The sequence below is a fragment of the Carcharodon carcharias genome, chromosome 34 (genome assembly GCF_017639515.1).
Source record: "Carcharodon carcharias isolate sCarCar2 chromosome 34, sCarCar2.pri, whole genome shotgun sequence".
Classification (NCBI taxonomy): domain Eukaryota; kingdom Metazoa; phylum Chordata; class Chondrichthyes; order Lamniformes; family Lamnidae; genus Carcharodon; species Carcharodon carcharias.
The window spans coordinates 21,594,423-21,621,802 of NC_054500.1; the positions used below are offsets into that span (position 1 = coordinate 21,594,423).

A 27,380-nucleotide genomic window follows, 5' to 3' on the forward strand; every position below is an offset into this window, starting at 1 on the left:
GTCATTCTTTGCTGTTTTTTTTATATTCTGTCCAATTGTCTGACCTGCCACTAATCTTAGTGGAACTATACAATTTTTCTTTCAATTTGATACTATCCAACTTCCCTAGTTGGCCACAGGTGATGCATCCTTCTCCTGGATTTTCTCTCTCTCACTGGAATGTATCTTTTCTGAGTGGTCAGAAATATATTAAATGCCTTGCACTGCATCTCTACTGACCTATCTCTTAACCTAATTTCCCATTTCCCCTTAGCCAGCTCTGATTTCATACCCTCATAATTGCCCCTTATTTAAGTTTAAAACACTAGTCTTAGGCCCACTCTTCTCTCCCTCAAACGGAATGCAAAACTCAATAATGTTATGATCAATGCTACCCAGGGACTCCTTTACTGTGAAGTCACTAATTAATCCTGACTCATTGCACATAACCACATCTAGAATAGCCCGTTCTCTGGTTGGCTCTAGAACATGCTGCTCTAAGAAACTGTCCTGAAAACACTATGAACTCATCATCCAAGCTACCTTAGCCAATCAGATTCGTCCAATATGTAGATTAAAATCGCCCATGGTTACTGCCATACCTTCCTCACAATCCCCCATTATTTCTTTCTGTAAATCTTGTTCTACAGTGTGGTTACTGTTTGGGGGCCTATAAACTTCTCCCACAAGTGACTTCCTACTTTTGCTATTTCTTTTTTCTACCCAAACTGGTTACACATCTTGAACTTTAGAACAAAGGTCACCTCTCACTACTCCACTGTCACCCTCAATTAAACAGAGCTATCCCTGCCACCTTTTCCTAGCTTACTGTCCTTCTGGAATGCCAACTACCCTTGAACATTCAGGTCCCAGCTTTCGTCACCTTGCAGCCACATCTCTGAAATGGCTATCAGATGACATTTATTTTTATATAAGCTGACAATTCATCTGTTTTGTTACGAATGCTACACACATTCAGATACAGAGCTTTTAGTTCTGTTTTTTTAAAACAGCCTCTGGCCTTATCTGTAGTCACACACTTAGGTTTGTATGCTGTCCCTTCCTGCCATGCTCCGATTATCATGATCCTTACTGCTACCTTGCTTGCTTACTCTGTCCTCTCCCTTTAAGTTATCACATCTTCCCTCACTTGATTCCTCGCTCCTCTATTGAGTTTGATGCCCTTTCCACCATGCTAGTTAGATGACTCACTAGAACACAGGTCCCAGCGCAGTTCCAGTGAAGACAGTCCCAACTGTGCAGCTTTCACTTTCTCCAGTACTGGTGCCAATGTCCCAACTCACTATTAAGAGAACAGATACCAGTTTGGTCCCAGACAAAAATTTAGGAAGAGGGTCATTTAGCATTGGAACCCATGTTGTATCAGGAAATACCCTAGAAGTCAAGAGGAAATACCACAGAACTTTACTTGGGTGGCGCATGCACATTAAACAAAGTTAAGCACTTTTGCCTAATGTTAACCAACAATTTAACTCAGGTACGTCTCAGCTTAATTTGGTAAATTGTTGCAACGATTGTAAATAAAGCAAGAGTGAGGGCATATGTACACGATGTTAGCAAAACCAGTATCCATAACTGACAAGAGGAGAAAACCAAATTAGCAAACTTTTGCTTAACATAGATGTAGCAGGAAATAAGTAACTTGTTACAAAAAGCTGGTTAAGATGAACTACTGTTAAAAAAGTTAATTATTGTAAAAAATGTTTTTACATGTTTTAAATGCCATTTTGACTGTGTATTGCAAAGCGCATATGGGAATCAAGGCACAGGAGTATGATTTGCAATCAAAGATGTTTGTGGGGGATTGGGAAGCAGTGAGAGGAATAAATGAACCTGCACCACGTCACAGCTACACTGTACTGGAGTCCTATTGCTCTACACCACGTTATCACCCTCCCTAAGAGGAAGGTGCCAAGTGGAGAGAAATAAAACCTAGTGGGAACAAGGGAGAAATTAAGCTAGAGTAAAAAGGGATCATCATCATTTCAGAAACAGTACCTAGCAAAAAAAAAAATCTCTATTTAAAAGCCTCAACTTTTAAATCGGATTTCAAAATATTTTGACAAAGATAATAATTGTGAATTAGGAAAATGGATTTTTGAAGTTATTTTTTGACCTAATTTTTTTATATATATATGCTGCTAACACTTCCTGATCCAGGAGTATCCAATTTGCATAACAGTCATTCTGCCAGAGTAGGTGAACTAGGTTGGCTGCATTATAGATAATTATACACTCACATCCTCTAAAAACTAGGGTCTCTAATTTCCTGTCTCAAACACACATACACACACACACTTAAACAAATAGAAAAATGGAAAAGCATTTGTCTGACTCTCAGTACTCTAATATTAAGACTCTTCTAAAGTGAAGTACCTGAGAGTCACCAGCACACCATAGTCATTGCTCACTTGTTAACAATCTCCTTCATTAAGGCAAACTTTTGAGTTAAAAATCTCTCAAAGTTACCAGACATGACCCAAGAATGAAACAAACTAAATTATACAGCTAGATGCTTTTCACAGTCCAACTGGACACAGGAGAGCAAGACTTTGTACTCTTATCCTTTAATGACATCCTTACCAAAACTCCACAAGAGGAGCAGGAGACAAAGCCCAGAGCAGTTTTCCCTCCCTTCCAGGGGGGAATGATCAGGTTTCCACTCATAATTCCCGAACAGCATGGGCAAGAAAGTGGATGACAAGCACATAAAGGGATACTCTTACAAACACGGCCACCAATGAACTGATCGCCAGGTGCGTAGTATTAAAAATGTGTACAAGTTATTTTCTGAACCCCTTTTCAAATCAGATGGAGCATTAGGTTTAAAAGTTCAAAATAATTCAAACTACAAGAGATGCTTCAAGAGAATGCAAAGGAACGGATTCCACCAGATAATAGCACTGAATGACAATACATTCCTGAGGATCAGGAATTCTATATTTAGCTGGCACTCCTTTGAAGTTAAAGCAATGACAGCACCGCAGGCAAACGTTTTCATGTGGTGGCAACAAATAAATAAATGGCACATATGACCAATTAAGTTGATCGCACTTGCTCACATCAAGTTGTTGACTCTGTAACAGTTAAGTATAACACAACTGGTTATTATAAACACAAACTAACCAATACTGCATGAGCACGTGTAAGCAATGTTGCTTAGCACAATGTTTTCAAATCAGCCATTCCTTATTCGTCCAACCTCTCAAATAGAAAGGTAACATCAGGGCAACCCACACCAGAAGTTAGTCAGAAGTTTGGACAATCAACTCCCAAAATGTTTTGTACAAGTTTCTAAAAAAAAACCTAATTCTAGACTTTAAAATTTGTACATTTTAAAACAAAGGGCAATAACTACAGATTTTGCCGGACGTAAAGAGTTACTTATCATAAGTTTACAAACTTATCACAATAAACAGCTACTGCCATTGTGTACCAGGAACATGTTTGATGATTTTGAAACCTGCATTCAATAAATATTCAGACAAGCCAAGTAACATTCATTTCTACACAAAGTCAAAGTGGCCACAGTCACTCTCGGGTGATACGAAAGCTCCTTTGACCTTGAGCAGTATCAATAAAGACAAGACTGAACTTGGATCTTATTTTATTATACAGAGCAGCAAACAAATGCACTGTTGGGAGGTATGTAGGTGAAAGATGAAGAAGGTTTTTATGGTAGTTTACAAGGTGCTTTTTACAGTGCACTCTATGGACAGATACGACAAAAGCAGCTTGTACCACACAAACAACCAAACCACACTGTGGTTAGGGCTGCAGCAGTATTCAAAGCAACACACCAAACAACAAAATCAAATTAGTTTCAGGTGTCAGATCAACTGCAAAAAGAGCTGGTGGGGTGGTATGTCTGGAAACTGGCACCTTGCTTCGAAGCACCAAGGTAATTCCACAATTTTGAAGTAATCTCAAATTTCAGCATGGTTGCTGCTGAAACTCCTCCAAGAGGGCACATTATTGAAGACACTAACCCTCAAAAAAAAACCACATGGATGATAATCTAACCTAGATAAAAACAGAATTACCTGGAAAAACTCAGCAGGTCTGGCAGCATCGGCGGAGAAGAAAAGAGTTGACGTTTCGAGTCCTCATGACCCTTCGACAGAAGGGTCATGAGGACTCGAAACGTCAACTCTTTTCTTCTCCGCCGATGCTGCCAGACCTGCTGAGTTTTTCCAGGTAATTCTGTTTTTGTTTTGGATTTCCAGCATCCGCAGTTTTTTTGTTTTTATCTCTAACCTAGATAGCCTGTATGTCACTCTCACTGCAGTATTTAGAAATTGAATCAAGGTGGAGCATTAGCTGATAAGTCACTGGTCCATAAAGGAAATATAAAAGGGTGCTTGCTATATTCAAAGCACACCAGGGGCATAGCAAATTTGGCAATTGGACATATTCACTGGCCTGCTGGCTCAGTCACACCCCTGCATTCCCATGGTCACTGTTCACTACTAGATTTATTATTTCAATCTAGAGAAATCAATTTCTAGCTGCTTCACAAAGCAATGGTTCAAGCCCCAGCCAAAACATGATTGAACCCATCGCCCACAACTGAAGAATTCTGTTAGTCCAGTCAGTCAAATCACAGAGGCAAGCCAACGCACTAACATCTTGCTGCTCACTACAAAACATACTATCTGCTCTGAGCTGGGAATGGAGGGGGAGCAGATATCATATCTGTCGAACCTCCGAGTGAAAGGAGGTCAGCATCTTTGATATTTTTTCTGGAGGCAGGGAGAAAAAAGCCATGCCCAACTAAATGTCACCAGTCACCTAATTCACAGCTATTCATCATTTACTGAGAAGTCATAACAAGCAATTAAAATCAGGAATTTTTTTTTAAATTGCTGTTTTGTTGAGAATTGATGTACACTAAGTCTTAAAAAAAACGACTAATTTCTCATGGGACAGTGTTAATGCATTACATAGCCTGAAAGAGTCAACATTTGTTGGATTTTCTGGTTGTGAGTGGACCAGATGTCAGGAAGTTCCACAGCTTGAGAAGTTCATCAGCATGTCTTTTGTTAAAAACGATATGCATCACAGACTTGAACTTCAATTTTTCAGGGTAGAAAGGTTTGGTACTTTCAAAGTATGTTTTAAAAAGAAATTACTTTGTCACAGCCAGAAAATTCCCAGGGTCAGTCCCCTCCAGCTTGTGCTGAATTACCTCAGTTCGGCAAGCTGGTCAACAGCATGTGATAAGTGACCTCAGTGCTTTTGAGCTAGTTGTTGTGACCCCATGTGGTTTTGGCAGAGCAGACAGAGAAAAAGATTCCCTCAGGTGACCAAGTTAATAACCGGCGATCATAGGTTTAAAAATCATTGGCAAAAAAAGATCTAGACAGGAGATGAGGAGAAACATATTCACTCAGTGTTTGGAATGCTCAACTTGAAAAAAGGTGCTGGCAGCAGATTCCACAGATAATTTTAAAAAAGGGAGTTGGGCGGGAGGAGAAACTTACAGGCAAAAAGAGGGAGTGTGGGATTAAGCTATGAATGCTCTTTCAAAGACTCAGCACAGGCCGAAGGCGGGGTGGGCAGTGTGTGTCTGAAAGCTCGTGGCATTCTGATTTTTCACACCATAGCCACAAAAATTCTGGAACTTCAGTGGCGCAATGACTGCAGCAATTGAAGAAGAAAGTCCACTGCTATCTCAGGAGAACTATAGACAGGCGGTAACTGGCTTTGCCGGCAGCGTGCACGTGCCGAAAATAAATTTTAAAAACTGCTTGTAGAAGGCTATACACTAAGGCTCAACTTGCATTTTACACAGCTACAGCTTTAAAAAAAGTCACAAACCATACAATCACCACATCCCTTGGTGTAATTCCAGAGATCAAGAACACGCTTTAAACAAATGGCATTGTCATAGGGCCCCTTCAGGCAGCCCAGCTGGCTAATCCACTAACACAACAAAGGCAGCTTGCAAACCAGGAACCGCTTAAAAAAAACAAATCAAGATACTATCAAACCCATCAGTTCTTAAGGGTCACAGCAAAAAATATATATATTGTTTTAATGATGAATTTTTGGCTGAAAGGAAAGCAGATCAAGGTTGTTATTACATCCTCTATAGTGACTGGTGTAAGAAGTCTGTTTGGTGCCAATCACTGCTACTCAATTATTCATGTAAAATCCCGACTGTGGCACCTTTCAATCAACGCCACGTGCAATGTTTTATTATTTTTGCTTTGTAAGAAGAAACCTGATGCAACCAATATAGAACCATCAATCACCCAGCAGGTACCACAGGAAAATGATAAACAAAGACCAAATCGAAACTCCTGAAGAATGCCAGCCAAGCACTGCACAGCAGCCGTGAAATTCCCTGCTGTGCAGCTTCTGTAAAACAGTTGGGTCAAATCCTCTTTAAATTACAGAACAGCACTGCTAGGCACCCCGACTGAGGGGTCACCATCTATACAAAGGTAAAATACTGCAGATGCTGGAAATGTCACCATCTCTGCTCGTAACTGCAGAGTAAGAAATGCTGTGCTGGCAGGTGGAACTGCACATACAGCATGCCATCTGTACCTGGATTTAAAAATATCCCTTTAACTTCATAATTCATCCACTGCCCCTTCCTGCTTCACCAGTCCTACCAGACCACAGGCTCTACAACAATTAAAGAGGGATGCAAGGTCTTCAGTTCTCAAACCAGCACCAGTGCTGTCCTATCAAACATCTACAACCACAGTCTGTGAACTCCCTGCTCCATATCTACTCAGCACCTTCTGAGCAACCAGTGAATCAATCTTGTGTCATTAAAAGCTCTGGCCACAGAACCGAAGCCTTGTGTACAAATTCATTTTTATAAATTACCCATCACTAACTTGAGGGATGGCAGAGCTTGGAATAAATACCACAATGTCAGCACTCCCTGTTTATATATGACATGGGTTAAATGCAGAGCAAAGTCTTCTCACTTTGTCCTACAATGTGCTTTAACCCCAACACAAGTACAGCATTTGCTGCCCACAAATAGTTTCCAGTAGCCACACTAGGTACCATTGGAGCATTTCTTGAGAGCGAACATAGGATGTAGGATGTGTCAATTGTGGAAAGCTATTGTGCTTACAGCTCAAAAGCCATCATGGTGATTACAAAGCTTGTCTCATATCGATGCTCTAAAAATGCTCCTTTTCTAGAATGAACTGATTCTTTCCAAAGAGGCACGATAATGAACCAACTATACCAACTAACCCATGAAACAGGGTCCAATTGCAAGAAATCAGCTCAGCTTATCCACAGCTGAACACTAACCTCAACATGGTCGTGGCTAATTTTTTGTTTTGAAAGTATTCATGGGATGTATGATGCAGGTGTCGTCACTGGCTAGGCCTGCATTTATTGCGCTCGAGAAGATGGTGGTGAACTGCCTTCTTGAACCACTGTAGGTACACCCACAGTGCTGTTAGGGAGGGAGTTCCAGGGTTTTGACCCAGCGACAGGGAAGGAACAGTGATATAATCCCAAGTCAGGATGGTGTGGAGCTTGGAGGGGAACTTGCAGATGGTGGTGTTCCCATGTGTCTGCTGCCCTTGTCCTTCTAGATGGTAGTGGTCGCAGGTTTGGAAGATGCTGTCCAAGGAGCCTTGGTGAGTTCCTGCAGTGCATCTTGCAGATGGTACACATTGCTGCCACTAAGCATCAGTGGTGGAGGGAGTGAATGATCGTGGATGGGGTGCCAGTCAAGTGGACTGCTTTGTCCTGGATGGTGTCAAGCTTCTTTAATGTTGTTGGAACTGCACACATCCAGGCAAGAGGAGAATATGCCACCACATTCCTAATGTGCCTTGTAAACGAACAGGCTTTGGGGAGTCAGGTGATGAGTTATTCACTGCACAATTCCTAGCCTCTGATCTGCTGTCATAGCCACAGCATTTATGTGGCTAATCCAGTTCAGTTTCTGGTCAATAGTAACCCCCAGGATGTTGAAATGGGGGATTCAGTGATGGTAATGCCATTGAATGTCAAAGGTGACGGTTAGGTTCCCTCTTGTTGGAGATGGTCATTGCTTGGCAATTGTGTGGCGTAAATGTTACCTAACACTTGTCAGCCCAAGTCTGGCTACTGTTCAAGTCTTGCTGCATGTGGACACAGGCTGCTTCAGTATCTGAGGAGTCACGAATGGTGCTGAACATTGTACAATCATCAGTGAATATCCCCACTTCTGACCTTATGATGGAAGGAAGGTCATTGATTAAGCAGCTGAAAATGGTTGGGGTGAGGACACTACCCTGAGGAACTCCTGCAGTGATGTCTGGCAACTTAGACGATTGACCTCCAACAAGCACAACCATCTTCCTTTGTGCCAGGTATGATTCTAATCCCGATTCCCATTGACTCCAGTTTTGCTAGGGCTTCTTGGTGTCACACTGGGTCAAATGCTGCCTTGATGTCACTCTCACCTCACAAGTTTAGCTCTTTTGTCCACGTTTGAACCAAGGCTGTAACAAGGTCAAAAGCGGAGTGACCCTGGGAGAACCCAAACCGAGCATGAGTGGGCAGGTTATTGCTAAGCAAGTGCCATTTGACAGCACTGTCGATGACCTCTTCCATCAGTTTACTGATGATTGAGAGTAGACTGATGAGGCAGTAATTGGCTGGGTTGGATTTGTCCTGCTTTGTGTACAGGATATACCCGGGCAATTTTCCATATTCCAGGTAGACGCCAGTATTCTAGCTGTACTGGACAGCTTTGCTTGAGGCATGGCAAGTTTTGGAGCACTATTATGAGATACTGTCAGGTCTCATATCCAGTGCCTTCAGCTGTTTCTTGATATCACGTGGAGTGAATCGAAATTGGCTGAAGACTGGCCACTGTGATGCTGGGTACCTCCAGAGGCCGAGATGGATCACCCACTCGGCATTTCTGGCTGAAGATTGTTGCAAATGCTTCAGTCTTATCTTTTGCACTGATGTGCTGGGCTCCCCCGTCGTTGAGGATGGGGATATTTGTGCAGCCTCCTCCAATGAGTTGTTAATTATCCACCACCATTCACAACTGGCAAGAGCTGCAGAGCTTAGATCTGACCCGTCGCTTATGAAATCGCTTAGCTCCATCTATCGCTTGATGCTTACACTGTTTGGCATGCAGGTGGTCCTGTGTTGTAGCTTCACTAGGTTGACAACCCATTTTTAGATATATATGCCTGGTGCTGCTCCTGGCATGCCCTCCTGTATTTCCTTGGACAAGGTTGAATCCCCGGCTTAGTGGTAATGATAGTGTGGGGGACCTGCCAGGCCATGAGGTTACAGGTTGTGGCTGAGCACGATTGCGCCGCTGCTGCTGCCCCACAATGCCTCATAGTTGCCCAATCTTGAGTGGCTAGATCTTTTCGAAATCTACCCCACTTGGCAAGGTGTCACACAACATGATGGAGTGTATCCTCAACAAGGAGATGGGACTTCGCCTCCACAAGGACTGTGTGGTGGTCATTCCTACCGATTCTGTCATGGACAGATGCATCTGCAGCAGGGAGGTTGGTGAGGATGAGGTCAGGTATGTTTTTCCCTCGTCGGCTTCCCTCACCACCTACTGCAGACCCACTAGCAGCTACATCCTTTAGGAATCGGCCAGATCGGTCTGCAGTGATGCTACCAAGCCATTATTGGTGATGGACATTGAAGTCCCCCACCCAGAGCACCAATGCCACCCTCAGTGCTTCCAAGTGGTGTTCAACATGGAGGTGCACGGATTCATCAGCTGAAGGGTGGGGCAGTACATGGTAATCATCAGGAGGTTTCCTTGCCCATGTTTGCCCTGAAGCCATGAGAATTCATGAGGTCCCGAGTCGATGTTGAGGACTCCCAGAGCAGCTCGCTCCTGATTGTGTACTATGATGTCGCCATTTCTGCTGGGTCTGTCCTGCCATTGGGACAGGACATCACCAGCCCTGCATGTGTTTGGGACACCATCTGTAAGGTATGATTCCGTGTGGATGACTATGTCAGGCTGTTGCTTGACTAGTTTTGGCACAAGCCCCCAGATGTTAGTAAGGAGCACTTTGCAGGGTCGACAGGGTTGAGTTTGGCATTGTCATTTCTGGTGCCTAAGTCGATGCTGGGTAGTCCACCTGGTTTCTTTCCTGATCCAGTTTTCTGTTGCAATTTGATACAAACAAGTGGCTTGCTAGGCCATTTCAGAAGGCATTTAAGAGTCAACCAAATTGCTGTGGATCTGGAGTCATAAGTAGGCCAGAGGATGTAAGGTCAACAGATTTCCTTCCCTAAAGGACATTAGTGAACCAGATGGGTTTGTACAACAAATCGACAATGGTTGCATGGCCATCATTAGGCTTCTAATTCCAGATTTTTATTGAATTTAAATCCCACCATCTGCCATGGTGGGATTTGAACCCAGGTCCACAGAGCATTACCCTGCATCTCTGGATTACTACTCCAGTGACAATACCACAATGTCATTGCCTCCCACTAATTAAAACATTAAATCCTGGATTTTTAGTTTTATCAAAGACTTTTTTCACTTATTCCTTGGACCAAAGCAGTAGTTGAACCCAACTAGGAGGAATCTCTCAGACCAAGAACTTTCAGCACCCAGCAAGAGAACAGGGCTCACTGCATACCACCTTCAGGGTATGCTAAGCAAAGACTCAGATCGTCTTGTGGAAAGTAGCTCCCCTCTTTTAAATGCTCTGCTCCCTTGAAAAATTAATGATTCACACAAGTCAAGAGACAAACGAGAGCCAGCAGGCTGTTTAAGGAGATTATAACGAAGCCCAAAAGCAGTCCTCACCTAATGCTCAGTTTCCAACATTGATCACTACACCTGGTTGACTTTTCCTCTACCTTGCCCAAAGGCTTGAGGATTAATTGTAGCATTACTATTGCTACCAAGATATGATGGGGCTCTACTAGTCTGCAGGTCTTGTCAAAGCCTATTTGAACAACTTTCAAACTGTGGTCCCAACCTGCAATGGTGAGCAAGAGGGTCCCATGAGACATACACATCACTAAACTCTACCCAGACCACCCAATCCCCCTACCAAAGTCATGAGCAAGTCATCCATCAGCAGTCTGCTACATTGATCAAAAGCCAATATTCTCCACCACCTACAAGGCCTTGGATTTGAAATTCACATTTGTATGTTAAAATCCCTTCACTTCCTCTCCCCTACATATCTCTAATCCCCCCTTGCATCACAAACCTCCTCCCAAGCCCCCTATCCAACACTCGCCTTTTGTGCATTCCCCTCAATTACCCCGCCACCAACAGCCACCCACACTCTGCGTTCTAGAACTGCCGCCTTAAACCTGCCCACCCCGAGATATCTTTCTTGCTTCAATATTTGCCAGGATGCCTCCGAGAGTGCTGTAACTTAAAGCACAGCCCCACACAACATACTCGGCTTCAATGCTGGAGTGTCTCCACAAGGTAATGACAGCTGGAGAGGAATGGAAGAGTGATAGACCTTCAATGTTTTCAGCAACAGTGCAACTTAATCCAGTGCAAAACACAAACAGCTTGAGTTTTCAGGCGAATCCCTTGTGTTAATAATTTACCATAATAGCTTGAGTGTACTGCTGAGAACTGGAGGAATCTTAAACTCGCAGTAATTCAGATAGTTCAGTCCAGCCTTCAGTAATAAAACATTGTCTTAAAAATTCGTGTAAGAAATTGTTATAAAATTATCCATATACCTCCTTAGAATGGCTAGACAGCAAAATGTTTATTCTAAAATACAAAGAACAGGGCAAAAGATTGTCCTCCCATACCTCGTCAGCAGCACCTGAAATAGTGTCCTAGACTGCCGGCACTCCAGTTCAGACAAGTCATCAAGCACAGATCCTTTGAAACATGAAAAGCTTCAGGATAATGAAATCATTTAAATGTAGCACAGTGAAGCTCTTCTTGCATTTAACAATCCTATCAGATTATTGCACCTTTCCCTCCTTTTGAAAGAAAGTAATGGCTATTCAAATTCTCTGCATGTTTTGGTGGGTTATATACGCAATAGTTAAGGATTATACTTTTGCCTAAATGTATTACATGTCTATTCAAACAACTGTCTAATCCTCTTCTGGGATTTAAAACAGTTAAAATAGCTGAGCAAGAAGGCAGCAACAGGGCAATCCTGTACCTGAAGCAAAATTACAATGGAGGGTAAACCTGGATTCCCCAGCTCAATTAGTAAAACCAGCAAGAAAGCTGAACTAAACAGAACACGAAGAAGACACCTTGCTCAGTTCCCATTCTATTTTGAATGAAAGAGTTGTATTATAGCACCTTTCAGTCTCATGCCACCTCAAAGCACCTTACAGCCAACTAAGTACTTTTAAAGTGTAGTCACTGTTGCAATGCAGGGAAACGGAAAAGCCAATTTACACACAGCAAGGTCCCCATAAACAATGAGATAATGACCAGATAATCTGTTTTAGCAATATTGAATTGAGGGATAAATATGGTCCAGGATATCTGGGAGAACTCCCCTGCTTTTCTACGAATAGTGCTACGAGATCTTGAATTCAGCTGTTGCTCCATTTGGGATTTGTGCATTGAGGCTAGGAGGGAGGAAAATCAGGAATCCTTGCAATGATGTTGGAAATACAAAGTGGATGAGGACTGGATTCAGCTCAACTAGGAGCTGTGGTCAGAACAGATGAAAAGATCATTGGTCTAAAACATTAAAATGTGTTCCTCTCTTTCCACAGATGCTGCTGGCCTGGATAGTATTTCCAGCATTTTCTGTTTTTATTTAGGATCGCTATCAACTGTATAGTATCATTTCTCACTGTCAGTTCAGCTCAATTGGTCACACTCTCGGCTTTAGCCAGAACAACTTGCGCATACAAATTTACACTGGCAGTACAAAACAAAGTGGGCCAAGTGGTTCATTCCTGCAGATGAAATGTCAGATCATGACTCGCTATTCCAGTTTGCTCAGGTGAAGAATCTTATGCCATAATTCCAAGAGCAAGAAATGCCCGGGAAAACAATCTTCTCTCAAACCAACGCCAAGAGAAACAGATTAAATCACATGCCTGTTTGTGGGATCTTGCTGTGCATAGAATGACTGCCGCTTCTGCCTACATTATAATCATTACTGCACTTCAAAAGAAATGTATTCAACATTAAAAAGCTGAGGTGCACTTTGGAGTCTTCATAGAGCTTCATTTGTGCAAATATTTCTTTGAAACAAGACCTGCTCACATTGCTATCCAGGTGAATGAGAGGAGCATGGCTGACTTGCCCTCTTCAAGTTCTCTGTTTATGAGCCAAGCTCCTGTTTGGTGCTTCTCCCTAATGCTATACATCTCAGATCAGGTACCTGTGTATGCTATCATGCAAACACATGCACTGTTGGTGCACAGACCAGTGCAAACTGAAAAATTACATTTTTTTTGAAGCCAAGTGTAAGTCAATCGTTAAGTTTATAAATACTAAGTTTAATCTTTCAAATGCAGCAGTGAACAAATAATATTCAAATATACATATGTAGGCAAAACTTTCATTGTTCCTACACCAAAATATACAAGTCTCAAAGTACTTCCTTACACCTCATTTTTATTACGCAACTCTCAACAATAAAGCTGCAGCTTTCTAGTTCTCTGCCTTTTCATGTTACACAATAAGTGTGTTGCTGGAGCACGCAACTTGATGAAACAAGCAAAGAGAAACATTTCAAACTGATACATTCCAACTACAGTAAGAAAAATAGTTTGCAAGAACTAACCACATTCAGTGATCTCAGGCACACTTACTTTGTTTATTTCTTACATTACAACAGTGAGTACACTTCAAAAATACTTAATTGGCTGTAAAGTGCTTTGAAACTCGAGGTTGACAGAACTGCTATAAATAAACAAATAACTTGTATTTATATGGCAGTAAATATTTTGCATTGAAATTTTCTAGCTTTTGAAGTGACTTCTAAAGTAAATTAATTTACTTGCTCAACTTTGTATAAAATCTTTGCAGCATAATAATGGAGAAGGTAAACCTATCATTTACCCCAGCATTCATAAGACCAGCAGTCTAGCAGTGTTTATTAAATACAACAGAGCTCCAAATAGATAAGAAACAAGACAAACTACCCTAAAAGCAAACACTTTTCCTCAAGTCTAAACCAACTAGGAAGTGGAATTTCAACATTATTTTACCCTAAAATTAATCTCGAAGTGCCTATTAATTTTTTTTCCACTGCTGCTAAAGCTATTCTCCAACAAAAAAAGTATCTAAGTATATTCCTACAGTGGTTTTTAAAAAATAACTAAGCAGTCTTAGAGAAATATTACCAGCCTTCAATATATTCCAATTTTCCTTTGTCACACGAATTGCTTTTGTAAGAATGTTAACATTCAGACGAGTTCAATATCCCAGAGCTAAATGAACAGCCAGTTTATTAATTCTAACAACAATCTGTTCACTTTAAATTTTACTACTCCGTACAGAAACTGAAACTACAATTGGCACCTCAATAACCTGCTAGGTAAAGCAAAAAAAAAAAGAACTTAATTGCTTCCCCCCACCCCGACCCCGTTTATGATGCTGGCTACACATCCCACTCACTTGACACCATCTCGCAATCTTTTGCTCTTTGTTGGACGGGAGCAAAATTCCTGATGCTTAAAACGCGTGAAAATGACAATAACGCCGAGAAAATTAAAACTGTTTCATCGTTTTACGGCAGCTTTAAAAGGTTAACTTTCAGCAAAGTTAAAAATCACAAAATGTACGTGCCAAAAAAAACACAGACACACACACATGCAACAAACTTTTATGTGCAACAGTTCCCGGGTTGAATTCATTTTTACAGGGAGCAGTGAGATATTCATTACGAATTAAAAGTTTTTTTTTTAAAGAGAAAAGGGCGAGGCGGTGATTGGTTTTGTTGCATTATTAGCATCGCAGCGTTATCTGTGGGGTTGTGGCTGGGCTGGGGGAATGAAGGTTTCCCCCCTTCTTACCTTCGCCTGTCACCACCCGAGACGACAATGACCACAGCCCCGGACCCTGGGAGCTGATCCCTTCACAGGCCGCAGACCAATGACCTCGCCGCCAAACACTGCAAAGTTAATTGGGGAAAGTTTTTTTTCCCCCTTCCCTCCCCCCGCTTCAATGTTCAGTTTCCCCCTCTTCACACATTTTCGGACCTCTCTGCCTTACCTCAGCAACAGACCGCCTCCTGGCAATGTCACTCCTTGCGCCTCCAACTGAGCCCTGTTGTTCAATGGCTCCACCTCCCCTCCCCTCCCCCTTTTTTCCCCGGCTGCGAAAGGCATGCCGGTACAAGTAGTCCATTGCGCCCTTCCCGCCCATCAGACCACCTCGGCAGTCCTGCCAGAAAAAGACTACAAGGACCGGCAGGCCACTGCGCCGCCGCACGGTCCGGAACCAGCCAAGGGCTCGTACTGGCTCCGGAGTGGTGTCGGGGGTTGTAGTACACCGACTGGTCAGGCGCCACCCCCCCCACCCCCTGCGACTCCATCAGTTGGGACTACAACTCCCAATGCGCAAGGCGCGTCGCCTCACGAACGCATGCGCACTCGCTACTTGGCGACGACAGAAAGCTCGAGCGGGGGCTTTCAATATTTCCACATGAAGTGAAAACTCTTTGATCCGACCAAAAAACCCTCTTTGACCATAATTATCGTGGACAAGGGTATAACCATACCTTTTTTAGTTGCACCATGATACTGACAGGTAAACGCCCAAATAAATGCAGAATTTCATTCACGTTCCCGGTTGATCTTCGAGGATTTAAGGTAAATCCCAATTGTTTTTTGGATGAGAAACCCGAGCATGCGCGCGCAGCTTTTTTAATGCGTAGCATGAGTTGGTGTTACGTCATCACGTGGAGACATGCCCCTTTTCAAGTCCGCCCATTCGGTTGCTAACAATACATTGGTTACCCAGCAACCAGGGGCTGCACGAGGCCGTTGCGGATACCAGTTGCAGCAGGAAGGACTCCCCAGGAGTCAATATTTACAGGAGATCCCGGGGGAGTGTGTCAGTGTTTACAGGGGTTCCCCAGGGAGTGTGTCAGTATTTACAGGGGGTCCCTCAGGAATATGTCAGTATTTACAGGGGCCCCCCAGGGAGTGTGTCAGTATTTACAGGGGGTCCCCGGGGAGTGTGTCTATTTACAGGGGGTACCCGGTGAGTATATCAGTATTTACAGGGGGGTCCCGGGGAGTGTGGCAGTCTTTACAAGGGTTCCCCAGGGAGTGTGTCAGTATTTACAGGGGAGCCCCAGGGAGTGTGTCAGTATTTACAGGGGCCCCCCAGGGAGTGTGTCAGTATTTACAGGGGAGCCCCAGGGAGTGTGTCAGTATTTACAGGGGCCCCCCAGGGAGTGTGTCAGTATTTACAGGGGAGCCCCAGGGAGTGTGTCAGTATTTACAGGGGCCCCCCAGGGAGTGTGTCAGTATTTACAGGGGAGCCCCTGGGGAGTGTGTCAGTATTTACAGGGGCCCCCCAGGGAGTGTGTCAGTATTTACAGGGGAGCCCCTGGGGAGTGTGTCAGTATTTACAGGGGGTCCCCGGGGAGTGTGTCTATTTACAGGGGGTCCCCGGTGAGTATATCAGTATTTACAGGGGGGTCCCGGGGAGTGTGGCAGTATTTACAAGGGTTCCCCAGGGAGTGTGTCAGTATTTACAGGGGAGCCCCTGGGGAGTGTGTCAGTATTTACAGGGGAGCCCCAGGGAGTGTGTCAGTATTTACAGGGGCCCCCCAGTGAGTGTGTCAGTATTTACAGGGGAGCCCCTGGGAAGTGTGTCAGTATTTACAAGGGTTCCCCAGGGAGTATGTCAGTATTTACAGGGGGTCCCCAGGGAGTGTGTCAGTATTTACAGGGGCCCCCCAGGGAGTGTGTCAGTATTTACAGGGGAGCCCCTGGGGAGTGTGTCAGTATTTACAGGGGGTACCCAGGGAGTGTGTCAGTATTTACAGGGGAGCCCCTGGGGAGTGTGTCAGTATTTACAGGGGGGTCCCGGGGAGTGTGTCAGTATTTACAGGGGTTCCCCAGGGAGTATGTCAGTATTTATAGGGGGTCCCCAGGGAGTGTGTCAGTATTTACAGGGGGTCCCCAGGGAGTGTGTCAGTATTTACAGGGGATCCCCGGGGAGTGTGTCAGTATTTACAGGGGATCCCCGGGATGTGTGTCAGTCTTTACAGGGGATCCCCGGGGAGTGTTTCAGTATTTACAGGGTGTCCCCGGGGAGTGTGTCAGTATTTACAGTGGGTCCACGGGAATTGTGTCAGTATTTCCAGGGATTCCGGGGGAGTGTGTCAGTATTTACAGGTGGTCCCCGGCGATTGCGTCAGTATTTACAGGATGTCCCGGGGAGTATGTCAGTATTTACAGGATGTCCCGGGGAGTGCGTCAGTATGTCCAGGAGATCCCCAAGGAGTGTGTCAGTTTTTACAGGGGGTCCCCGGGGAGTGCATCAGTATTTATAGGATGTCCTGGGGAGTGTGTCAATATTTACAGGGGAGCCCCCGGGGTGTGTGTCAGTATTTACAGGGGGGTCGCGGGGAGTGTGTCAGTATTTACAGGGGATCCCCGGGGAGTGTGTCAGTATTTACAGGGGATCCCCGGGATGTGTGTCAGTCTTTACAGGGGATCCCCGGGGAGTGTTTCAGTATTTACAGGGTGTCCCCGGGGAGTGTGTCAGTATTTACAGTGGGTCCACGGGAATTGTGTCAGTATTTCCAGGGATTCCGGGGGAGTGTGTCAGTATTTACAGGTGGTCCCCGGCGATTGCGTCAGTATTTACAGGATGTCCCGGGGAGTATGTCAGTATTTACAGGATGTCCCGGGGAGTGCGTCAGTATGTCCAGGAGATCCCCAAGGAGTGTGTCAGTTTTTACAGGGGGTCCCCGGGGAGTGCATCAGTATTTATAGGATGTCCTGGGGAGTGTGTCAATATTTACAGGGGAGCCCCCGGGGTGTGTGTCAGTATTTACAGGGGGGTCGCGGGGAGTGTGTCAGTATTTACAGGGGAGCCCCTGGGGTGTGTGTCAGTATTTACAGGGGAGCCCCCAGGGAGTGTGTCAGTATTTACAAGGGGGTCCCGGGGAGTGTGTCAGTATTTACAGGGGTTCCCCAGGGAGTATGTCAGTATTTACAGGGGTCCCCAGGGAGTGTGTCAGTATTTACAGGGGATCCCCGGGGAGTGTGTCAGTATTTACAGGATGTCCCGGGGAGTGTGTCAGTATTTACAGGATGTCCCGGGGAGTGCGTCAGTATGTCCAGGAGATCCCCAAGGAGTGTGTCAGTTTTTACAGGGGGTCCCCGGGGAGTGCATCAGTATTTATAGGATGTCCTGGGGAGTGTGTCAATATTTACAGGGGAGCCCCCGGGGTGTGTGTCAGTATTTACAGGGGGGTCGCGGGGAGTGTGTCAGTATTTACAGGGGTTCCCCAGGGAGTAGGTCAGTATTTACAGGGGGTCCCCAGGGAGTGTGTCAGTATTTACAGGGGGTCCCCAGGGAGTGTGTCAGTATTTACAGGGGGTCCCCAGGGAGTGTGTCAGTATTTACAGGGGCCCCCCGGGGAGTGTGTCAGTATTTACAGGGGTTCCCCAGGGAGTATGTCAGTATTTACAGGGGGTCCCCAGGGAGTGTGTCAGTATTTACAGGGGTTCCCCAGGGAGTGTGTCAGTATTTACAGGGGGTCCCCAAGGAGTATATCAGTATTTACAGGGGGGTCCCGGGGAGTGTGTCAGTATTTACAAGGGTTCCCCAGGGAGTATGTCAGTATTTATAGGGGGTCCCCAGGGAGTGTGTCAGTACTTACAGGGGAGCCCCGGTGAGTGTGTCAGTATTTACAGGGGTTCCTCAAGGAGTATGTCAGTATTTACAGGGGGGTCCCGGGAAGTGTGTCAGTATTTACAAGGGTTCCCCAAGGATTATATCAGTATTTACAGGGGGGACCCGGGGAGTGTGTCAGTATTTACAAGGGTTCCCCAGGGAGTGTCAGTATTTACAGGGGGTACCCAGGGAGTGTGTCAGTATTTACAGGGGAGCCCCTGGGGAGTGTGTCAGTATTTACAGGAGGTACCCAGGGAGTGTGTCAGTATTTACAGGGGTTCCCCAAGGAGTATGTCAGTATTTACAGGGGGGTCCCGTGAAGTGTGTCAGTATTTACAAGGGTTCCCCAGGGAGTGTGTCAGTATTTACATGGGGTCCCCAGGGAGTGTGTCAGTATTTACAGGGGCCCCCCAGGGAGTGTGTCAGTATTTACAGGGGAGCCCCCAGGGAGTGTGTCAGTATTTACAGGGGGTCCCCAGGGAGTGTGTCAGTATTTACAGGGGGTCCCCAGGGAGTGTGTCAATATTTACAGGGGATCCCCGGGGAGTGTGTCAGTATTTACAGGGATCCCCAGGGAGTGTGTCAGTCTTTACAGGGGATCCCTGGGGAGTGTGTCAGTATTTACAGGGATTCCTGGGGAGTGCGTCAGTATTTACAGGGGGTCCCCGGCGATTGCGTCAGTATTTACAGGAGTTCCCCGGGGAATGTGTTAGTATTTACAGGATGTCCCGGGGAGTGTGTCAGTATTTACAGGATGTCCCGGGGAGTGCGTCAGTATGTCCAGGAGATCCCCAAGGAGTGTGTCAGTTTTTACAGGGGGTCCCCGGGGAGTGCATCAGTATTTATAGGATGTCCTGGGGAGTGTGTCAGTATTTACAGGGCAGCCCCCGGGGTGTGTTTCAGTATTTACAGGGGGGTCCCGGGGAGTGTGTCAGTATTTACAGGGGGTCCCCAGGGAGTGTGTCAGTATTTACAGGGTGTCCCTAGGGTGTGTGTCAGTATTTACAGGGAGTCCCCAGGGAGTGTGTCAGTATTTACAGGGGATCCCCGGGGAGTGTGTCAGTATTTACAGGGGATCCCCAGGGAGTGTGTCAGTCTTTACAGGGGATCCCTGGGGAGTGTGTCAGTATTTACAGGGATTCCTGGGGAGTGCGTCAGTATTTACAGGGGTTCCCCGGCGATTGCGTCAGTATTTACAGGAGGTCCCCGGGGAATGTGTCAGTATTTACAGGATGTCCCGGGGAGTGTGTCAGTATTTACAGGATGTCCCGGGGAGTGCGTCATTTTGTCCAGGAGATCCCCAAGGAGTGTGTCAGTTTTTACAGGGGGTCCCCGGGGAGCGCATCAGTATTTATAGGATGTCCTGGGGAGTGTGTCAGTACTTACAGGCTAGCCCCCAGGGTGTGTGTCAGTATTTACAGGGGGGTCCCGGGGAGTGTGTCAGTATTTACAGGGGGTCCCCAGGGAGTTTGTCAGTATTTACAGGGGGTCCCCAGGGTGTGTGTCAGTATTTACAGGGGGTCCCCAGGGAGTGTGTCAGTATTTACAGGGGATCCCCGGGGAGTGAGTCAGTATTTACAGGGGATCCCCAGGGAGTGTGTCAGTCTTTACAGGGGATCCCTAGGGAGTTTGTCAGTATTTACAGGGTGTCCCCGGGGAGCGTGTCAGTATTTACAGGGATTCCTGGGGAGTGCGTCAGTATTTACAGGGGAGCCCCCGGGGTGTGTGTCAGTATTTACAGGGGGGTCCCGGGGAGTGTGTCAGTATTTACGGGGGGTCCCTGGCGATTGCGTCAGTCTTTACAGGAGGTCCCCGGGGAGTGTGTCTGTATTTACAGGATGTCCCGGGGAGTGTGTCAGTATTTACAGGATGTCCCGGGGAGTGCGTCAGTGTGTCCAGGAGATCCCCAAGGAGTGTGTCAGTTTTTACAGGGGGTCCCCGGGGAGTGCATCAATATTTATAGGATGTCCTGGGGAGTGTGTCAGTATTTACAGGGGAGCCCCCAGGGTGTGTGTCAGTATTTACAGGGGGGTCCCGGGGAGTGTGTCAGTATTTACAGCGGTTCCCCAGGGAATAGGTCAGTAATTACAGGGGGTCCCCGGGGAGTGTGTCAGTATTTACAGGGGGTACCCAGGGAGTGTGTCAGTATTTACAGGGGGTCCCCCGGGGAGTGTGTCAGTATTTACAGGGGCCCCCGGGGAGTGTGTCAGTATTTACAGGGGGTCCCCGGGGAGCGTGTCAGTATTTACAGGGGGTTCCCTGAGGAGTGTGTCAGTATTTACAGGGGGTCATGGGGAGTGTGTCAGTATTTAAAGGGGTCCCTGAGGAGTGTGTCAGTATTTACGTGGGGTCCCCGGGGAGTGTGTCAGTACTTACAGGGGATCCCCAGGGAGTGGGTCAATATTTACAGGGGGTCCCCGGGGAGTGTTTCAGTGTTTACAGGGTGTCCCCGGCTGTTGCGTCAGTATTTACAGGGGATCCCCAAGGAGTGTGTCAGTCTTTACAGGGGGTCCCCGGGGAGTGCATCAGTTTTTATAGGATGTCCTGGGGAGTGTGTCAGTATTTACAGGGGAGCCCCAGGGGAGTGTGTCAGTATTTACAGGGGAGCCCCCGGGGAGTGTGTCAGTATTTACAGGGGGTCCTCGGGGAGTGTGTCAATATTTACAGGGGATCCCTGGGGAGTGTGTCAGTATTTACAGGGGGTCCCCGGCGATTGCGTCAGTGTTTACAGGAGGTCCCCGGGGAGTGTGTCAGTATTTACAGGAGGTCCCCGGGGAGTGTGTCAGTATTTACAGGAGGTCGCCGGGGAGTGTGTCAGTATTTACAGGAGGTCCCCGGGGAGTGTGTCAGTATTTACAGGAGGTCCCCGGCGATTGCGTCAGTATTTACAGGGGATCCCCAAGGAGTGTGTCAGTCTTTACAGGGGGTACCCAGGGAGTGTGTTAATATTTTACAGGGGGACCCCGGTGAGTGAGTCAGTATTTACAGGGTGTCCCCGGGGGTGTGTGTCAGTATTTACAGGGGATCCCCGGAGAATGTGTCAGTATTTACAGGGTCTCCCTGGGGAGTGTGTCAGAATTTACAGGGGGTCCCTGGGGAATGAACTTCTCAAACAACTTTGGGACATTTTGTCACACAAATACTGACACACTGCCCGGAGACCCCCTGTAAATACTGACACACTCCCTGGGGGCTCCCTCTAAATATTGACACACTCCCAAGGGGACCCCCTGTAAATACTGACACACTCCCTGGGGACCCCCTGTAAATACTGACACACTCCCTGGGGCCCTCCCTGTAAATACTGACACACTCCCTGGGGACCCCCTGTAAATACTGACACACTCCCCGGGGACTCCCTGTAAATACTGACACACTCCCCGGGGACCCCCTGTAAATACTGACACACTCCCTGGGGACTCCCTGTAAATACTGACACACTCCCCGGGGACCCCCTGTAAATACTGACACACTCCCTGGGGACCTCCCTGTAAATACTGACACACTCCCTGGGGACCCCCTGTAAGTACGGACACACTCCCCGGGGACTCCCTGCAAATACTGACACATATCCTGGTTAATATTTTACAGTGGGACCCGGTGAGTGAGTCAGTATTTACAGGAGGTCCTTGGGGAATTTGTCAGTGTTTACAGGGGGTCCCTGGGGAGTGTGTCAGTATTTACAGGGGTTCCCCAGGGAGTATGTCAGTATTTACAGGGGGTCCCCAGGGAGTGTGTCAGTATTTACAGGGGAGCCCCTGGGGAGTGTGTCAGTATTTACAGGGGGTACCCAGGGAGTGTGTCAGTATTTACAGGGGAGCCCCCGGGGAGTGTGTCAGTATTTACAGGGGAGACCCCGGGGAGTGTGTCAGTAGTTTCAAGGGGGTCCCGGGGAGTGTGTCAGTATTTACAGGGGTTCCCCAGGGAGTATGTCAGTATTTACAGGGGGTCCCCAGGGAGTGTGTCAGTATTTACAGGGGGTCCCCAGGGAGTGTGTCAGTATTTACAGGGGATCCCCGGGATGTGTGTCAGTCTTTACAGGGGATCCCTGGGGAGTGTTTCAGTATTTACAGGGTGTCCCCGGGGAGTGTGTCAGTATTTACAGTGGGTCCATGGGAATTGTGTCAGTATTTCCAGGGATTCCGGGGGAGTGTGTCAGTATTTACAGGTGGTCCCCGGCGATTGTGTCAGTATTTACAGGATGTCCCGGGGAGTGTGTCAGTATTTACAGAGGGTACCCAGGGAGTGTGTCAGTATTTACAGGGGAGCGCCCGGGGAGTGTGTCAGTATTTACAGGGGAGACCCCGGGGAGTGTGTCAGTAGTTTCAAGGGGGTCCCGGGGAGTGTGTCAGTATTTACAGGTGTTCCCCAGGGAGTGTGTCAGTATTTACAGGGGGTCCCCAGGGAGTGTGTCAGTATTTACAGGGGATCCCCGGGATGTGTGTCAGTCTTTACAGGGGATCCCTGGGGAGTGTTTCAGTATTTACAGGGTGTCCCCGGGGAGTGTGTCAGTATTTACAGTGGGTCCACGGGAATTGTGTCAGTATTTCCAGGGATTCCGGGGGAGTGTGTCAGTATTTACAGGTGGTCCCCGGCGATTGCGTCAGTATTTACAGGATGTCCCGGGGAGTGTGTCAGTATTTACAGGATGTCCCGGGGAGTGCGTCAGTATGTCCAGGAGATCCCCAAGGAGTGTGTCAGTTTTTACAGGGGGTTCCCGGGGAGTGCATCAGTATTTATAGGATGTCCTGGGGAGTGTGTCAGTATTTACAGGGGAGCCCCCGGGGTGTGTGTCAGTATTTACAGGGTGGTCGCGGGGAGTGTGTCAGTATTTACAGGGGTTCCCCAGGGAGTAGGTCAGTATTTACAGGGGGTCCCCAGGGAGTGTGTCAGTATTTACAGGGGGTCCCCAGGGAGTGTGTCAGTATTTACAGGGGGTCCCCAGGGAGTGTGTCAGTATTTACAGGGGGTCCCCCGGGAGTGTGTCAGTATTTACAGGGGCCCCCCGGGGAGTGTGTCAGTATTTACAGGGGTTCCCCAGGGAGTGTGTCAGTATTTACAGGGGGTCCCCAGGGAGTGTGTCAGTATTTACAGGGGGTACCCAGGGAGTGTGTCAGTATTTACAGGGGAGCCCCTGGGGAGTGTGTCAGTATTTACAGGGGGTACCCAGGGAGTGTGTCAGTACTTACAGGGGAGCCCCGGTGAGTGTGTCAGTATTTACAGGGGTTCCCCAAGGAGTATGTCAGTATTTACAGGGGTGTCCTGGGAAGTGTGTCAGTATTTACAAGGGTTCCCCAAGGAGTATATCAGTATTTACAGGGGGGTCCCGGGGAGTGTGTCAGTATTTACAAGGGTTCCCCAGGGAGTATGTCAGTATTTACAGGGGGTCCCCAGGGAGTGTGTCAGTATTTACAGGGGGTAACCAGGGAGTGTGTCAGTATTTACAGGGGAGCCCCTGGGGAGTGTGTCAGTATTTACAGGGGGTACCCGGGGACTGTGTCAGTATTTACAGGGGTTCCCCAAGGAGTATGTCAGTATTTACAGGGGGGTCCCAGGAAGTGTGTCAGTATTTACAAGGGTTCCCCAGGGAGTGTGTCAGTATTTACATGGGGTCCCCAGGGAGTGTGTCAGTATTTACAGGGGCCCCCCCAGGGAGTGTGTCAGTATTTACAGGGGAGCCCCTGGGGAGTGTGTCAGTATTTACAGGGGGTACCCAGGGAGTGTGTCAGTATTTACAGGGGAGCCCCCAGGGAGTGTGTCAGTATTTACAGGGGGTCCCCAGGGAGTGTGTCAGTATTTACAGGGGGTCCCCAGGGAGTGTGTCAATATTTACAGGGGATCCCCGGGGAGTGTGTCAGTATTTACAGGGGATCCCCAGGGAGTGTGTCAGTCTTTACAGGGGATCCCTGGGGAGTGTGTCAGTATTTACAGGGATTCCTGGGGAGTGCGTCAGTATTTACAGGGGGTCCCCGGCGATTGCGTCAGTATTTACAGGAGGTCCCCAGGGAATGTGTCAGTATTTACAGGATGTCCCGGGGAGTGTGTCAGTATTTACAGGATGTCCCGGGGAGCGTGTCAGTATGTCCAGGAGATCCCCAAGGAGTGTGTCAGTTTTTACAGGGGGTCCCCGGGGAGTGCATCAGTATTTATAGGATGTCCTGGGGAGTGTGTCAGTATTTACAGGGCAGCCCCCGGGGTGTGTTTCAGTATTTACAGGGGGGTCCCGGGGAGTGTGTCAGTATTTACAGGGGGTCCCCAGGGAGTGTGTCAGTATTTACAGGGTGTCCCCAGGGTGTGTGTCAGTATTTACAGGGCGTCCCCAGGGAGTGTGTCAGTATTTACAGGGGATCCCTGGGGAGTGTGTCAGTATTTACAGGGGATCCCCAGGGAGTGTGTCAGTCTTTACAGGGGATCCCTGGGGAGTGTGTCAGTATTTACAGGGATTCCTGGGGAGTGCATCAGTATTTACAGGGGGTACCCAGGGAGTGTGTCAGTACTTACAGGGGAGCCCCGGTGAGTGTGTCAGTATTTACAGGGGTTCCCCAAGGAGTATGTCAGTATTTACAGGGGGGTCCCGGGAAGTGTGTCAGTATTTACAAGGGTTCCCCAAGGAGTATATCAGTATTTACAGGAGGGTCCCGGGGAGTGTGTCAGTATTTACAAGGGTTCCCCAGGGAGTATGTCAGTATTTACAGGGGGTCCCCAGGGAGTGTGTCAGTATTTACAGGGGGTAACCAGGGAGTGTGTCAGTATTTACAGGGGAGCCCCTGGGGAGTGTGTCAGTATTTACAGGGGGTACCCAGGGACTGTGTCAGTATTTACAGGGGTTCCCCAAGGAGTATGTCAGTATTTACAGGGGGGTCCCGGGAAGTGTGTCAGTATTTACAAGGGTTCCCCAGGGAGTGTGTCAGTATTTACATGGGGTCCCCAGGGAGTGTGTCAGTATTTACAGGGGCCCCCCCAGGGAGTGTGTCAGTATTTACAGGGGAGCCCCGGTGAGTGTGTCAGTATTTACAGGGGTTCCCCAAGGAGTATGTCAGTATTTACAGGGGGGTCCCGGGAAGTGTGTCAGTATTTACAAGGGTTCCCCAAGGAGTATATCAGTATTTACAGGAGGGTCCCGGGGAGTGTGTCAGTATTTACAAGGGTTCCCCAGGGAGTATGTCAGTATTTACAGGGGGTCCCCAGGGAGTGTGTCAGTATTTACAGGGGGTAACCAGGGAGTGTGTCAGTATTTACAGGGGAGCCCCTGGGGAGTGTGTCAGTATTTACAGGGGGTACCCAGGGACTGTGTCAGTATTTACAGGGGTTCCCCAAGGAGTATGTCAGTATTTACAGGGGGGTCCCGGGAAGTGTGTCAGTATTTACAAGGGTTCCCCAGGGAGTGTGTCAGTATTTACATGGGGTCCCCAGGGAGTGTGTCAGTATTTACAGGGGCCCCCCCAGGGAGTGTGTCAGTATTTACAGGGGAGCCCCTGGGGAGTGTGTCAGTATTTACAGGGGGTACCCAGGGAGTGTGTCAGTATTTACAGGGGAGCCCCCAGGGAGTGTGTCAGTATTTACAGGGGGTCCCCAGGGAGTGTGTCAGTATTTACAGGGGGTCCCCAGGGAGTGTGTCAATATTTACAGGGGATCCCCGGGGAGTGTGTCAGTATTTACAGGGGATCCCCAGGGAGTGTGTCAGTCTTTACAGGGGATCCCTGGGGAGTGTGTCAGTATTTACAGGGATTCCTGGGGAGTGCGTCAGTATTTACAGGGGGTCCCCGGCGATTGCGTCAGTATTTACAGGAGGTCCCCAGGGAATGTGTCAGTATTTACAGGATGTCCCGGGGAGTGTGTCAGTATTTACAGGATGTCCCGGGGAGCGTGTCAGTATGTCCAGGAGATCCCCAAGGAGTGTGTCAGTTTTTACAGGGGGTCCCCGGGGAGTGCATCAGTATTTATAGGATGTCCTGGGGAGTGTGTCAGTATTTACAGGGCAGCCCCCGGGGTGTGTTTCAGTATTTACAGGGGGGGTCCCGGGGAGTGTGTCAGTATTTACAGGGGGTCCCCAGGGAGTGTGTCAGTATTTACAGGGTGTCCCCAGGGTGTGTGTCAGTATTTACAGCGCGTCCCCAGGGAGTGTGTCAGTATTTACAGGGGATCCCCGGGGAGTGTGTCAGTATTTACAGGGGATCCCCAGGGAGTGTGTCAGTCTTTACAGGGGATCCCTGGGGAGTGTGTCAGTATTTACAGGGATTCCTGGGGAGTGCATCAGTATTTACAGGGGTTCCCCGGCGATTGCGTCAGTATTTACAGGAGGTCCCCGGGGAATGTGTCAGTATTTACAGGATGTCCCGGTGAGTGTGTCAGTATTTACAGGATGTCCCGGGGAGTGCGTCAGTATGTCCAGGAGATCCCCAAGGAGTGTGTCAGTTTTTACAGGGGGTCCCCGGGGAGTGCATCAGTATTTATAGGATGTCCTGGGGAGTGTGTCAGTATTTACAGGGCAGCCCCCGGGGTGTGTTTCAGTATTTACAGGGGGGGTCCCGGGGAGTGTGTCAGTATTTACAGGGGGTCCCCAGGGAGTGTGTCAGTATTT

The 27,380-nt window shown here is 47.5% G+C and overlaps 1 protein-coding gene across 7 annotated transcripts in view; it reads right to left on the reverse strand.

Moving 5' to 3' along the window:
• sipa1l3 (signal-induced proliferation-associated 1 like 3) overlaps nt 1-15,222 on the reverse strand; it is a 203,414-nt gene extending 188,192 nt beyond the window's left edge. For 4 of the 7 annotated variants that reach the window (XM_041179199.1, XM_041179198.1, XM_041179193.1 and 1 more), the window contains exons 1-2: nt 15,152-15,217; nt 11,761-11,833 (exon numbers count right to left, since the gene is read on the reverse strand). The gene's annotated coding sequence lies outside the window, so the exon portion shown is untranslated. Of the gene's footprint in view, nt 1-11,760; nt 11,850-14,952; nt 15,069-15,151 lie in introns of those variants that run through there. The other 3 variants (XM_041179196.1, XM_041179197.1, XM_041179195.1) reach the window with 3 other exon arrangements.
• Between the last annotated feature and the right edge of the window lie 12,158 nt (nt 15,223-27,380).